A 13816-nucleotide genomic window follows, 5' to 3' on the forward strand; every position below is an offset into this window, starting at 1 on the left:
AATTTTATCAGAGGGGCCAGAAGGAGAGCAGGCTCCCTGCTTTGCCTTGCTTCTTTGTCAGGGGAAAAAAAAAATTCAAGGACAACAGAACAGACAGTCACAGAGATTTATTAAAGGGATAATACACAAGGGGGAGACCTGGGTGCTCTCAAGGGAGAGTCATGCACTGGGTTAGGGGAGGTTAAGGAGCGAGCGAAGGGGAAGGTGTGCGTAAGGGCCGGCATGAGTAGACGCTTGGAGCGGTGCTAAAGTTGCATGTGTGTGTAAAGATTCCATGCTTGCTCATACACTGCATGCATCGGTAGCATCTGGTTATGCAGCGAGGAGTCAGGTAAGCTCATCTGCATTTCAGGCTTAATAGGAGGGAAATGAAGTAGGGTCAGGGCTTTGCTGTCTGAGCACGCTCTGCCAGCTCGCTGGAACTGGCTTTCCAAAGTTCTATCAGGAAGGTGGTGACCACCAAGTAACCAGAGAGAAAAACAGTCAATTATTTTCCATTAAAGCTCTGTTTCATCCAGAGATTTCATAAAGGGGTTGGGGTCTCAAGGCAGCAGTGTTTTGCTTCAGACACAGACCTTTTTGTTTCTTGTTCTTGCTCTCCCCCACGGCCCTCCTTGAGCGTAGTGAAGGTCTCCAGCCAACGGACCTTACATTCCTCAAAAAAGAGATTTTCCTGGGTGGGATTACCTAACCTTTTACAGTGGGGTCGGGATGTGAATGATCCAGAGCAGCAGAAAAAGCTGGAAGTTCCTCGATGGCTTTGGATGAACACATTTCATTGAATACTGGAGCTTTGAGGAAAACAAATTCTGAGGATGATGATAAGAACTCGGATCGTAAGATGGAGCTCAGATGAGACCCCGTCCTAGTGTTGACCTTGAGTGGAGGGTCCGGATAAGCCAGTCAGAGACAGCCACCATAGAGCACGTGTGGAAACTAAACATGGAGTCGGTTGTGTTTGCTTGTTATTGAGGGGCCACACCCAGTTGTGTCAGGGATCACTCCTGGAGGTGTCTGGGGGGCCATATGGAATGCTGAAGATTGGACCTGAGTCAACCGTGTACAAGGCAAGCACCCTATCTTTTTTTTTCTTTATAGTATATTTTGTTGCAGTTTTATAAGGTAAGATATGTCTATTTTCACTTTAATACCTCTCTCTCATCAGAAGAACCAACAACTTCAAATATCACCATAAGATATTCCATAAAGTTTCTGACAACAATTGTTCTATTCCATTTCTTTTTTTTTAAATTTATTTATTTTTAATTAGTGAATCACCGTGAGGGTACAGTTACAGATTTATACACTTTTGTGCTTATACTTCCCTCATACAAAGTTCAGGGAGCCCATCCCTTCACCAGGCAAGCACCCTATCTTCTCACTATCACTCCAGTCCCTAAACATTGTTTTGGGTTTTGGGTTTCTTTTTTTTTTTGCTTTTTGGGTCATACCCGGTGATGCACAGGGATCACTCCTGGCTCTGCACTCAGGTGCTCAGGGGACCATATGGGATGCTGGGAATCGAACCCGGGTGGGCCGCGTGCAAGGCAAACGCCCTGCCCACTGTGCTATCACTCCAGGCCCTAAACAATATTTTTAAAGCTGTTACATTTATAATAATTGCGCAGCAAATTTCTAAAAATGCATGGACACTGTTAACTCATACCTTATTAGGAAATGCTGGGTTGATTATAAAAGTAAACAAAACAATGGATTTATAACACTAGAGTAGGTTATCTTTGCTTAAATACAATCCCCCACCAAGTAACCATAGAGAAAAGCAGTAAATTATTTTCTCTTAAAGCTCTGCTTCATCCAAAGATTTCATAAAGTGTAGTAAAATAGTGCTCACTTTGGCAGCACAGATACTAAAATTGGAACCATACAGAGGAGGTTAGCATGGTTCCTGGATAAAGATGTCTCGCAAACTCATGAAGCACTCCATTATTTTTTACAAAGAGTATAATAAAATATGTTTGTAGCGTTTATGTCTGACAAAGAATCCATATCCAGGGACTGGATTGATAGCACAGCGGGTAGGGCATTTGCCTTGCATGCAGCCAAACCAAGTTCGAACCCTGGCATTCCATTTGGTCCCCTGAGCACCAACAGGAGTAATTCCTGAGTGCAGAACCAGGAGTAACTCCTGTGCATTGCTGGGTATGACCCAAAAGGAAAAAAAAATTAATATCCAGAATATTCCAAATATCTTTTTCGTGCAGTGCTGATGTGGGGGCTCCCAGGTCTCTTCCTTCAGTACTCTACGGGGTGGAATCAGTCTGACAGTTTAGCTCATGCTCCAGCCTGCAATTCAGTGCTCGCGACCTCCCGTGCTTTGCTGGCCATGTTGAGGGGCACGTGCAGTTCCAGGGATCAAACTCCTGACCCCCTGCATATAAGGCACATGCTCCACCCCTGTGCACTCTCTCCGCTGTCCAAGAATATAGAAAGAATTATATTTTTTAAAAAGTCAGTTTTAGAAACCAAAATAAATAGAGACGATAAAAAGGCAGATGTCATAATCAAATATTTTTTCAAAGTGAGTATCTGGAGACTGGGAGATAGGTGGGAAAGCCGAGGACAGGGGAGGTGTGTTCAAGGCCCAGAGTTTGATCCCTGCTACGTGGCCCTCTCCAACTACTAATGTGTGACCCTGTTAGGGCCCCCCAGAACTTCCAGCTTAAGTATCACTAGGGGTGAGCCCCCAGTGCCCAGCTTTTTAGTCCTCTGGGCTTGGTGAAATAGCACAGTGGGAAAGCACTTGCCCTGAATGTAGTTGACTAGAGTTTTAGCCTCGGTACCTCATATGGTTCCTTGAGCCCCACCAGTTGTGGTCCCTGAGCACAGAGTCAGGAATAAGCCCTGAGCACAGTCAGGTATAGACTAGACACTCAAAACAAAACAAAACTTACACCCCCAAAACTAAAACCAATGCTGCCTCAATAAATAAGTAAATATCTGAACAAGAGAGAAAGAAGAGAAGTGCCTGCCACAGAGGCAGGCATGGGGGTTGGGGATGGGGGCAGTAGTTGGGGGTTGGAGGAAGGTAAACTGGGGACATTGGTGGTGGGAAATGTGCACTGGTGAAGGGACGGGTGCTGGAACATTGTATGACTGAAACCCAAACATGTACAACTTTGTAACTGTGCATCTCACTGTGATCCAATTACAAAAATAAAGAAAATAAAAATTAAAAAATAAAATAAAAAATATATATAATCAAGCAAAACATATCTAGAATGATGCTTATCAGAGAAAGAGCCAATCAATGTTTTCCCATCTGAGACCCACTCACCTCCGTGTTGGAAATCAACTGCCTTCATCCAGTGAGACTTCACCCGAGTTGGACGAGGTGGGCCGGAGAGAGGGTCGGAAACTAGGAGATGCATAGAAGGCAGAAGTCATAGGCAGGGTGTCATGTGAGGATGGTCAGTATCACAGTTGATGGAATCAAGTCCCCTGACCTTGCACCTGACCCTTAACACAAATGGTGCAGCAGAAGAAAGCAGAGGCCATCCTGTATCAGGAAACAGGACTCTGACCATCTTGGGGAATTAGACAAGTGTGATACAATTTCACCAAAAAAACTTTTTTTAGTGGTGATGGTTGATGTAAGCTCAGGGCTTACTACTCCCAGCTGTACACTCAGAGATTACTCCTTGAGGCGTTCACATACCATATGAGGTACCTGAGATTGAACCTGGGTTGGCCACATGCAAGGCAAATGCCCAACCCACTGTACTATCTCTCCGCCCCATCCCCCAAAGCATTTTAAGTCTTTTGGGATTCTAACTGTTTCCTTGACAGTTTTTCTTTCAATGAAACTCTAGAGCCTGTAAATACCAGACTTTGATGTAGCAGACAGGAAGAGCGATTTACATAAGGCTAGACTGGCATCGGTCCTGTGAACTCCTCTCTTTCTTTGAGTCTTTATATTTTTTTAGCTTCCAAATCTTTCTTAATTCTGATTTTATTTATTTATTTATTTTTATTTTATTTGTTAATTTAAATTTATTTATTTTTAATTAGTGAATCACCGTGAGGGTACAGTTACAGATTTACACATTTTTGTGCTCATATTTCCCTCATACAAAGTTTGAGAACCCCCAAAAGAAAGAATACACATTCTTTTCCAGTGCACACGGAACATTTTCTAAAATAGACCATGTACTGGGCCCCAGAACGTACCTCAATAGAATCGGAAAAATAGAAATTGTATCAACCATCTTTTCAGACCACAATGCGCTGAAGATAGAAGCTAACCACTCACCGACACGGAGAAACAAATCAAATACCTGGAAATTAAACAACTCAGTGTTGAACAATGAGTGGGTCAGGAAGGAAATCAAGGAAGAAATCAAAAGACACTTAGAAACAAATGAGAATGAAGACACGAGCTACCAAAACCTATGGGACGCAGCTAAAACCGTGTTAAGGGGAAAATTTATAGCTCTCCAAGCATTCCTCAGGAAGGAAGAAAGGGCCACATAGATAGCTTGACTTCACGGCAAAAAAACAATCCGAAAGATCAATGGAACAAAGAGCTGGTTCTTCGAGAAAATAAATAAGATTGATAAACCGCTAGCAAGATTAACAAAGAAAGAAAGAGAGAGAACAGATAAATAACAGATAATAAATCGAATCAGAAATGAAAAGGGGGACATCATAACAGAAACCAGTGAGATTCAAAAGATCATTAGAGACTACTTTGAAGGTCTATATGCCACAAAACAGGAGAACCTAAAAGAAATGGATGAATTCCTTGATTCCTACAATCTCCCAAGACTGAACAAAGAAGACCTGGAATACCTGAATAGACCCATCAATGTTAAGGAAATTGAAACTGTACTCAAAAATCTCCCCAAAAACAAAAGCCCAGGCCCAGATTGTTTTACTGGTGAATTCTTCCAATCATTTAAAGAAGACCTGTTGCCAGTTCTCCTCAAGCTTTTCCAGGAAATTGAAAAAATAGGAATTCTCCCAAACAGTTTCTATGAAGCATACATCTCCCTAATACTAAAAGCAAACAGACACCACTAAGAAAGAAAATTATAGACCAATATCCCTGATGAACACTGATGCGAAGTTCCTCAACAAAATTTTAGCAAATAGGATCCAACAACTCATCAAAAAGATCATACATCATGACCAAGTGGGATTCATCCCGGGGATGCAAGGATGGTTTAACATTCGGAAATCAATCAACATAATCCATCATATCAACAAAAGTAAAGATAAAAACCATATGATCATATCAATAGATGCAGAGAAAGCATTTGACAAGATCCAACATCCGTTCATGATGAAAACCCTCACCAAAATGGGGTTTGGAGGAACTTTCCTCAAGATAGTTGAAGCCATCTACCACAAGCCTACAGCAAGCATTATCCTCAATGGGGAAAAACTAAGGGCCTTTCCTCTAAGATCAGGCACAAGACAAGGATGCCCACTCTCACCACTTCTCTTCAATATAGTACTGGAAGTACTTGCAATAGCCATTAGACAAGAAAAAGGGATTAAGGGCATCCAGATAGGAAAGGAAGAAATCAAACTCACTATTTGCAGACGATACGATACTATACCAAGAGAAGCCTAAAGCCTCTACTAAGAAACTCTTAGAAACCATAGACTTACACAGAGGAAATCAAGAAAGAAATTAAGAGATACCTCGAAACAAATGAGAATGAAGACACAAGCTACCAGAACCTATGGGACGCAGCTAAAGCTGTGTTAAGGGGAAAATTTATAGCTCTCCAAGCATTCCTCAGGAGGGAAGAAAGGGCCCACATAGATAGCTTGACTTCGCAGCTCAAGATCTTAGAAGAGGACCAGCAAAAGGAACCCAAACCAGATCGAAGGAAAGAGATAATAAAACTTAGAGCAGAAATTAACGATATGGAAACCCGAAAAACAATCCGTAAGATCAATGAAACAAAGAGCTGGTTCTTCGAGAAAATAAATAAGATTGATAAACCGCTAGCAAGACTCACAAAGAAAGAAAAAGAGAAAACCGTAATAAACCGAATCAGAAATGAAAAGGGGGACATCACAACAGAAACCAAGGAGATTCAAAGGATCATCAGAGACTACTTTGAAAGTCTGTATGCCACGAAGCAAGAGAACCTAAAAGAAATGGACGAATTCCTTGACTCCTACAATCTCCCAAGACTGAACCAAGAAGACATGAAATACCTCAGTAGGCCCATAAATATCAAGGAAATCGAAACTGTAATCAAAAGTCTCCCCAAAAACAAAAGCCCAGGTCCAGACGGATTCACTGGCGAATTCTTCCAAACATTTAAGGAAGACTTGTTGCCAGTTCTCCTCAAGCTTTTCCAGGAAATTGAAAAGACAGGAACCCTCCCGAACAGTTTCTACGAGGCACATATCTCCCTAATACCAAAAGCAAACAAAGACACCACTAACAAAGAAAACTATAGACCAATATCCTTGATGAACACCGATGCGAAGATCCTCAACAAAATACTAGCAAATAGAATCCAACAACTCATCAAAAAGATCATACACCATGACCAAGTGGGATTCATCCCGGGGATGCAAGGATGGTTTAACATTCGGAAATCAATCAACATAATCCATCACATCAACAAAAGTAAAGATAAAAACCATATGATCATATCAATAGATGCAGAGAAAGCATTTGACAAGATCCAACACCGATTCATGATAAAAACTCTCACCAAAATGGGTTTTGGAGGAACTTTTCTCAAGATAGTCAAAGCCATCTACCACGAACCTAGGGCAAGCATTATCATCAATGGAGAAAAACTAAGGGCTTTTCCTCTAAGATCGGGGACAAGACAAGGATGCCCACTCTCACCACTTCTCTTTAATATAGTATTGGAAGTATTAGCAATAGCCATCAGGCAAGAAAAAGATACTAAGGGGATTCAGATCGGAAAGGAAGAAATCAAGCTCTCACTATTTGCAGACGATATGATGCTATACCTAGAGAAACCTAAAAGCTCTAGTAAGAAACTCTTAGAAACAATTGACCTATACAGTAAAGTCGCAGGCTATAAAATCAATACCCAAAAATCCATGGCCTTCCTATATGCAAACAACCAGACAGAGGAAAGGGACATGAAAAAAGCAATCCCATTCACAATTGTGCCCCAGAAAATCAAATATCTTGGAATCAGCTTAACTAAAGAAGTAAAGGAGCTCTACAAAGAAAACTATAAAACTCTACTCCATGAAATAAAAGAGGACATGAGGAAATAGAAACATATCCCCTGCTCATGGATAGGGAGAATAAACATTGTCAAAATGGCAATACTCCCAAAAGCATTATACAGATTTAACGCGATCCCTATAGGGATACCCATGGCATTCTTCAAAGAAGCGGAGCAAGCAATCCTGAAATTTATATGGAACAATAAACGCCCACGGATAGCTAAAACAATTCTTGGGAAAAAGATGATGGGAGGCATCACCCTCCCCAACCTTAAACTCTACTGCAAAGCGGTAACAATTAAAACAGCATGGTACTGGAACAAAGGCAGAGCTGCAGACCAATGGAACAGGGTGGAATATCCCCACACACAACCTCAAATGTATGATCATCTAATCTTTGATAAAGGAGCAAGAGATGTGAAGTGAAGCAAGGAAAGTCTCTTTAACAAATGGTGCTGGCACAACTGGACAACCACATGCAAAAAAAATGGGCTTACAACTCGACCTGACACCATGCACAAAAGTCAGATCAAAATGGATTAAAGACCTCAACATCAGACCACAAACCATAAGGTACATTGAAGACAAGGTCGGCAAAACCCTCCAGGATATTGAAGATAAAGGTATCTTCAAAGATGACACGGAACTAAGCAATCTAGTAAAAATAGAGATCAACAAATGGAACTACATTAAACTAAAAAGCTTCTGCACCGCAAAAGATACAGCGACCAGAATACAAAGACTATCTACAGAATGGGAAAGGATATTTACACAATACCCATCAGATAAGGGGTTGATATCAAGGGTATATAAAGCGCTGGTTGAACTCTACAAGAAAAAAACATCCAACCCCATCAAAAAATGGGGCGAAGAAATGAACAGAAACTTTACCAAGGAAGAGATACGAATGGCCAAAAGGCACATGAAAAAGTGCTCTACATCACTAATCGTCAGAGAGATGCAGATCAAAACAACCATGAGATACCACCTCACACCACAGAGACTAGCACACATCCAAAAGAACAAAAGCAACCGCTGTTGGAGAGGATGTGGGGAGAAAGGGACCCTTCTACACTGCTAGTGGGAATGTCGGCTAGTTCAGCCCTTTTGGAAAACAGTATGGACGATTCTCAAAAAACTAGAGGTTGAGCACCCATTTGACCCAGCAATACCACTGCTGGGAATATATCCCAGAAAAGCCAAAAAGTATAGCCGAAGTGACATATGCACTTATATGTTCACCGCAGCACTGTTTACAATAGCCAGAATCTGGAAAAAACCCGAGTGCCCTAGAACAGATGACTGGTTGAAGAAACTCTGGCACATCTATATAATGGAATACTATGCAGCTGTTAAAAAAATGAGGTCATGACATTTGCATATAAGTGGATCAACATGGAAAGTATCATGCTAAGTGAAATGAGTCAGAAAGAGAGAGACAGACATAGAAAGATTGCACTCATCTGTGGAATATAGAATAATAGACTATAAGACTAACGTCCAAGAATAGTAGAAATACAGGGCTGGCTCTCGGAGGTTACACAGGGCTGGCTCTCGGAGGTTGCACAGGTGCTGGCTCTCTGAGGTTACACAGGGCTGGCTCTCGGAGGTTGCACAGGTGCTGGCTCTCTAAGGTTACTCTGGTGCTGGCTCTCGGAGGTTGCACAGGTGCTGGCTCTCTGAGGTTACTCAGGTGTTGGCTCTCTGAGGTTACACAGTGCTGGCTCTCTGAGGTTACTCAGGTGCTGGCTCTCTGAGGTTACACAGGTGCTGGCTCTCTGAGGTTACTCAGGTGCAGGCTCTCGGAGGTTACACAGGTGCTGGCTCTCTGAGGTTACTCAGGTGCTGGCTCTCTAAGGTTACTCTGGTGCTGGCTCTCGGAGGTTGCACAGGTGCTGGTTCTCGGAGGTTGCACAGGGTTGGCTCTCTGAGGTTACTCAGGTGCTGGCTCTCTGAGGTTGCACAGGGTTGGCTCTCTGAGGTTACTCAGGTGCTGGCTCTCTGAGGTTACTCAGGTGCTGGCTCTCTGAGGTTACTCAGGTGCTGGCTCTCTGAGGTTACACAGGTGCTGGCTCTCTGAGGTTACTCAGGTGCTGGCTCTCGGAGGTTACACAGGTGCTGGCTCTCTGAGGTTACTCAGGGGCTGGCTCTCTAAGGTTACTCTGGTGCTGGCTCTCGGAGGTTGCACAGGTGCTGGTTCTCGGAGGTTGCACAGGGTTGGCTCTCTGAGGTTACTCAGGTGCTGGCTCTCTGAGGTTGCACAGGGTTGGCTCTCTGAGGTTACTCAGGTGCTGGCTCTCTGAGGTTACTCAGGTGCTGGCTCTCTGAGGTTACTCAGGTGCTGGCTCTCTGAGGTTACACAGGTGCTGGCTCTCTGAGGTTACTCAGGTGCTGGCTCTCGGAGGTTGCACAGGTGCTGGTTCTCGGAGGTTGCACAGGGTTGGCTCTCTGAGGTTACTCAGGTGCTGGCTCTCTGAGGTTACTCAGGTGCTGGCTCTCTGAGGTTACTCAGGTGCTGGCTCTCGGAGGTTACACAGGTGCTGGCTCTCTGAGGTTACACAGGGCTGGCTCTCTGAGGTTACACAGGGCTGGCTCTCGGAGGTTACACAGGTGCTGGCCAGCCCTGTGTAACCTCAGAGAGCCAGCCCTGTGTAACCTCAGAGAGCCAGCACCTGTGCAACCTCCGAGAGGCAGCCCTGTGTAACCTCAGAGAGCCAACCCTGTGCAACCTCCGAGAGCCAGCACCTGTGCAACCTCCGAGAGCCAGCACCAGAGTAACCTTAGAGAGCCAGCACCAGAGTAACCTTAGAGAGCCAGCACCAGAGTAACCTTAGAGAGCCAGCCCTGTGTAACCCAGAGAGCCAGCCCTGTGTAACCTCAGAGAGCCAACCCTGTGCAACCTCCGAGAGCCAGCACCTGTGCAACCTCCGAGAGCCAGCACCAGAGTAACCTTAGAGAGCCAGCCCTGTGTAACCCAGAGAGCCAGCCCTGTGTAACCTCAGAGAGCCAGCCCTGTGTAACCTCCGAGAGCCAGCCCTGTGTAACCTCAGAGAGCCAACCCTGTGCAACCTCCGAGAGCCAGCACCTGTGCAACCTCCGAGAGCCAGCACCAGAGTAACCTTAGAGAGCCAGCCCTGTGTAACCTCAGAGAGCCAGCACCAGAGTAACCTCAGAGAGCCAGCACCTGTGCAACCTCCGAGAGCAGCCCTGTGTAACCTCAGAGAGCCAGCCTGTGTAACCTCAGAGAGCCAGCCCTGTGTAACCTCAGCGAGCCAGCCCTGTGTAACCTCAGAGAGCCAGCCCTGTGTAACCTCAGAGAGCCAGCCCTGTGTAACCTCAGAGAGCCAGCCCTGTGTAACCTCAGAGAGCCAGCACCTGTGTAACCTCAGAGAGCCAGCACCTGAGTAACCTCAGAGAGCCAGCCCTGTGTAACCTCCGAGAGCCAGCACCTGTGCAACCTCCGAGAGCCAGCACCTGTGCAACCTCCGAGAGCCAGCCCTGTGTAACCTCAGAGAGCCAGCACCTGTGCAACCTCCGAGAGCCAGCCCTGTGTAACCTCAGAGAGCCAGCACCGGCACAACCTTAAAAAGTTATTTTGATGTGGTTGGAGGTCATATGGGGGAAGGGTGATGCAGGCCGAATACAGACTAGAGACTGAACACAATGGCCACTCAACACCTTTATTCCAAACCACAACACCTAATCAGAAAGAGAGAACAAAAGGGAATTCCCTGCCATAGTGGCAGGGTGGGGTGGGGGGAGACGGGGGAGGGGGGGAGGGATGTTGGGTTTACTGGTGGTGGAGAATGGGCAATGGTGAAGGGATGGGTTATCGAACTTTGTATGGGGGAAACATGAGCTCAAAGATGTATGGATCTGTAACTGTACCCTCACGATGACTCTCTAATTAAAAATAAACTAATAAAAAAAAAGAAACAATAGACTTATACAGTAAAGTTGCAGGCTACAAAATCAATACCCCAAAATCCATGGCCTACCTATATGCAAATAATGAGGCAGAGGAAAGGGACATGAAAAAAGCAATCCCATTCACAGTCGTGCCCCAGAAAATCAAGTACCTCGGAATCAGCTTAACCAAGGAAGTAAAAGACCTCTACAAAGAAAACTACAAAACGCTACTCCATGAAATCAAAGAGGACGTGAGGAAATGGAAACATATACCCTGCTCGAGGATAGGGAGAATCAATGTTGTCAAGATGGCAATACTGAGGAGGCGCGGCCGCAGCGGGACGCCTGGCTGGGCCCGGCCACACTGGACAGAGGAGCGGCGGCGGCGGTGGCAGCGGCACTTGGCAACCGGCCTGCGGCTGCGGGTCCGCGGCGGCGGCGGCCGCATGCGCGTGTGAGATGCGGCCGCGGGCAGTCGGGATGCGAGCAGCGGCCGCCGCAGCAGCAGCGGGAAAGGCCGGCGAGCACGTGGGCGCTGGGCAGCTGCCGGCCACGCCGCCTCTATAAACACTGGGTTAGGACTCGGACGCCCCGTGGACGCCCCGGCGGCCCCCTGCCATGGAAGCTCCGCCTGACCGCAGGGCCCCTGTGTTTTTTTTCATTGGGGTTACTTCCCTGTGCTTCTGGTACTCCAATGATTCTTATGTAGTTTGTTCCTCTTGAAGTCATCCCCCAGGACTCGGATTCGCTCTATAGCCATTTTCAGGTCTTTCGCCATTGTTTGTTGTTTATATTTTTCTGCAGCTCATCTTCCAGGTCGCTGATTCTGTCTTCGGCTGTAGTCATCCTACTGTTGAGGGCATCTACTGAGATTTTTAATTCATCTACCGATTCCTTTGGTTGTGTGACTTCCGTTCGTAGCTTTGAAATTTCTGCTCTCATTTCTTCCTGTATTTTCTTGTTAGACCGTTCCAGTGCTTCATTCATATCCTCCCTTAATTTATTGGATGTCTGTTTCATGGTTGCTTGGAGTACGTCGACTCTCCTCCAGATTTCCTCTCTGAATTGTTTATCTGAGAGGTCGTAGATGTGAGTAGCCCCTGTTGATGTTTCTGGAATGTTTTCTTCTCCCTCTCTTCGTGGAGGGGATTTTCGCTGCTTCTTCATACTGTTGAGGAAGTGTAGAGTTGGAACTTTGTAGTTATTTATTCCTGTTCCCTCTTGTTGTGGAAAGGAGGGGCTCTGGTTGTGCTAAGCTTCCCTTATTCACTGATAGCTTTTATAAAGTTAGACTAAGCTAATGGGTATTTTGCATAAGTGGTTGAGATGACTAAAGTGATTTTCAAAGAAATAGACAATACCTATTGTGCTAAGGTAAAAAACAATAACTGCGGCGGCTAAAAAACAATAACTGCGGCTGTGTTAGCGTTAGCGGCGCCGCTCCCACGGGAGGCCACGCCCACTTTGAGGCCACGCCCACTTTGAGACCACGCCCGCTTAGATGCGGGCCATGCCCCCAGTATCTTCCTGGCGGGGTCGCAGTTTCTCTCAGGGCAGCGGAGCGCAGGGGCGCGTTCCCGGATGGTTACTTGGGCAGGACATGTGAGTTGGGGCAGCGCTGGGGTTGACTGGCAGCGGCGGCAAAGTGGGGGTAGGGTCCAGAAGAGCCCAAGCCGGCAGGACGCGCCAACTTGGGGGCGGTTTCTCGCAGGACCGCGGAGCGCAGGGGTCTTTGAGTCTTTATATGTGTCTTTCTTTCTATGTGTGCGTTGACTTAAAGAGGCATTTGTGTTCTAATGTCGATCTCAGTGTGCTGCCGACAGATTCAGGATTCAGCATGAAACCATGAGCAGTTGCAGCCCTGTCCCACCTTCAGCCAGCCATGCATAGTCCCATCGGTTTTATCACATGCAACTTTCCCCAGAGCTGTCATGCCCCACCGTGGCGGCAGAACATGTATTGCATGGGGACCCTTCTTCAAAGCTGCTCCTGGTGAGCTCTTGAAATTAAAACCAGCACAACAGAAGAGCCCAGAGGGTTGAGTCTCAATGAAACAAATACAACTAGGCATTAAAAATTCTTTCTATGGATCCTGAGCGGTTGTACAGCGAGTAGGGAGTTTGCCTTGCACACAGCCATCCTGGGTTGATAACCAGCATCCCATTAGGGTCCCCTGAGCATCGCCAGAAGTAACTCCTGAGTGCAGAGTCAGGAGTAACCCCTGAGCATTGTCATGTGTAGCCCAAAAAAGCTAAAAATAAACAAATAAATAAAAGAAAAGAAAGAAAAATTTCTAAATCAGAACCAGAACCTGTTTTTACTGTTAAGATAGGTTGTTCAGCGGTGGGAGTTGTTTAGTTACAGTTCTAACCAGTTTAGGTTTAACAGTGGTTGGTTCTTTCTCCGTCCTTTCTCCTCAGCTGCAAAGAGCTTAGGTTTATTGAGTAACACACATCACAGTGCTCCCTAGGCACTCCCATTCTTCCGTGTTTATCTTTAACTTCTCCTTTATGCTTGGCTTCCCCTATTGTTAATCACACCTTTCCCCTAATCAGACCCCGGGAATTGTTAAAGTCCGATTCTTCTGAGGACTCTGGATTTTGTATATGCAAGTGAAATATTGCTTTTCTCTTTCCTTTATGTCCTTTGCATAGCTTACTTTGGAGCAATGTCCTTGTTGTATAGACACAGGAAGATGGTTGATGCTATG

The 13816-nt window shown here is 45.6% G+C and overlaps 1 non-coding gene across 1 annotated transcript; it reads left to right on the top strand.

Annotated features, from left to right (window-relative positions):
• Positions 1-1844: 1844 nt before the first annotated feature.
• Positions 1845-1951, top strand: LOC129405275 (U6 spliceosomal RNA). Its single transcript, XR_008630456.1, has one exon. It is a non-coding gene; the product is annotated as a U6 spliceosomal RNA (small nuclear RNA).
• The last annotated feature ends 11865 nt before the right edge of the window (positions 1952-13816 follow it).

The sequence above is a fragment of the Sorex araneus genome, chromosome 5 (genome assembly GCF_027595985.1).
Source record: "Sorex araneus isolate mSorAra2 chromosome 5, mSorAra2.pri, whole genome shotgun sequence".
NCBI classification, from domain to species: domain Eukaryota; kingdom Metazoa; phylum Chordata; class Mammalia; order Eulipotyphla; family Soricidae; genus Sorex; species Sorex araneus.